This window comes from Rattus norvegicus, chromosome 3 (assembly GCF_021556685.1).
Source record: "Rattus norvegicus strain SHRSP/BbbUtx chromosome 3, alternate assembly SHRSP_T2T, whole genome shotgun sequence".
In the NCBI taxonomy this organism is placed as follows: Eukaryota; Metazoa; Chordata; class Mammalia; order Rodentia; family Muridae; genus Rattus; species Rattus norvegicus.
The window spans coordinates 155,919,368-155,921,704 of record NC_141536.1 but is presented as its reverse complement, the minus strand read 5'-3'; the positions used below and the strand labels follow the sequence as shown (position 1 = coordinate 155,921,704).

The window sequence follows — 2,337 nt, the reverse complement described above, 5'->3', positions numbered from 1 at the left end:
GTGGTGGTCAGAGGACACTTGTGGAGTCATTTCTCTCCTACCTTTATGTGGGTTCTAGGTCCTGAACTCAAGTCTTCAGGCTTGGCTTACCTTTGGCTTCTGAAGAGCCCATCTCCGCAGCCCCCCCCCCCGCCCCCCCGCCCCCCCCCACCCCGGCAATAAGACATCCTTAGGGCCTGAGCACAGATCACTGCGAGCATGACCTCACTCTACTCACACATTTTTCTGGGACTCTCCCAAAAGAAATCAGACTTCTGTTAGAGAAAACACCTGAATTTCCCATGCAACCCCGGGGAAAGAGTTTTACCTACTGTGCTACAATTCCATCCTTGGCACGTCGGGAACCAACCACCTATATTGTCATCCACCCAAGAAATTCATTAGCCACAATGTGAGCCCTGCCTTCCGAAGCCACCAGCAGCATGTCTCTCTTAAGCTCACAGCCACCAGCCATGCTATGCTCTCAGGGGTGTTTTACCCTTTCCTGTTCCGTCTCTTAAAGGAAAACTCTAAGGGACTAGTGAGATGGCTCGGGGGGGGGGGGGGGGGGGGTGGTGGTAAAAAAAGGCTGATGCCTCGCCCTTCAGAAGTGAACTAAGTCCTGAAAGCTGCCCTCTGTCCTCACGTGTGTGTATGCACACGCCAAAATGAAAAAAAAAAAAAAACCCACAGGAAAACAACCTCTCCATCTCGAAATTTTTTTCTGTGGCCAGGCCAAAAGTCCTGGGGCTAGGCTGGTAATGTCTGTGAGTTAAATGGGCCTGCCACCAAAGCCGAGGGCCTGAGTTTTGTCTCTGGAACCACATCGTGGGAGGAAAAAAAAAACAAACCTTAGTTTTTCAGCCACCATATATGTGCCTTGTGGTGGCATGTGTGGCTCCCACACTCAGTAAATAAATGTCCTGTTCCTTTTGAATCTCGGGGCTGAGCATACAGTTCGGTGGATAGAGCGCTTGCTCAAGTGCATGAAGCCCTGGGTTCAAGCCCTAGCCCTGGGGAGACTGGGCCAGAGGGACCAGAGGATCAAAGGTCATCATCCTCTGTTGTTTAGTGAGATTGAGGCCAGCCTGGGCTACATGAGACCTTGTCTCAAAAGCAAAAGTAAAAGAAGAATTCTTCCTGGATTTACCTGAGAGGAAGTCTCTGGAAAGAACCCAGACTTGAGGCTGCAGGGGGCAGTGTAGAGCTGTGACTTCAGCCACGCACCATGGTCCCCGACAGTATGAGAGCCCATACCTCCCGGTACTCCCAACGTTCTTGAGACTGAGGCCAATTTGGCCAGTGTAGCAAGACCTTGTCAAAAGCGGGGCAGGGTGGGGCATGAGTATTGGGCTTCTGTTGTCTGCCATTCGAAAGGAAGGTATCGCAAGGTCAAGGTCATCCTGCTGTAAGGTTGCAGTTCCAGGCTCGCCAGGATTACACATCCAAATCAATTGTCCCCAAAAGTCAGAAGAGGGCTTCAGGTCCTCTGAAAGGGGAGAGGATGTGAGCCACTGTGCCGGTGCTGGGAATGGGACCCAACTCCTCAGCGGGAGCTGCAAGTGCTCCTAGCAGCAGAGCCTTCTTTCCAGCCCCACACAGTGAATGTAAATGAGTTGCCTTGGGCGTGTTAGGAAGTGAAGTAAGGGTTGGAGAGATGGCTCTGCAGCAGGACAGCAGTCTGAGTTTGATCCATCCGAGTCCTGTAAAGACGGAAGAAGGAAAGTCCTCTGACTTCCACATGCACACAGCAGCATGAGTCACACACACCCCCAACACACACACACACACACACACACACACACACACACACACACACACACACAAATAAACATTTAAAAATAAGTCAGCCTGTCCTAGCTCCAGAGCCTGAAAAGGTGAACCCACTGGGGCTGGCTGGGGGAAAAGAGGAAATTTTGTTCCAGAAGGAACTGTCTGAGGGATCATTTGTATGTGTGGAAAGGGAAGAATTAAACTTTGATTAAAAAGGAAACAAGGTGGTTTGTCTGTTTTTCAGGTCTGAGGAAAGGGATGAGGTGTGTGTTAGAGGAACTGAAATCAAAGATCTGATTACCTAGGCCAGTAGCACGGCAAACTTCAGAACTCATGGAATACAGCCTGTTGATTCCTTGTGGGTTTTTAGCATCTGAGCAGTATCAGTGGCACTCCAAGTGAAATGGTTGATCTCTTCAGTACCGCTGGAGCAGATTAATATTTATTTCACTGCCAGAGGCTATATTTCTCTGCCCCCCCATACCCCCTTCCTCTTCTCCTTAGACTACTTAAGATTGAAATATTTGCAACTCCAAATTTATCTTCCTTGCTTACCACTTTTTTTTTCGGAGCTGGGGACCAAAC

General features: G+C 49.7%; 1 non-coding gene across 1 annotated transcript; it reads left to right on the top strand.

The window, feature by feature from the left end:
• The first annotated feature begins 1,797 nt into the window (after nt 1–1,797).
• LOC120101999 (small nucleolar RNA SNORD22) lies at nt 1,798–1,923 on the top strand. Its single transcript, XR_015685076.1, has one exon. It is a non-coding gene; the product is annotated as a small nucleolar RNA SNORD22 (small nucleolar RNA).
• The last annotated feature ends 414 nt before the right edge of the window (nt 1,924–2,337 follow it).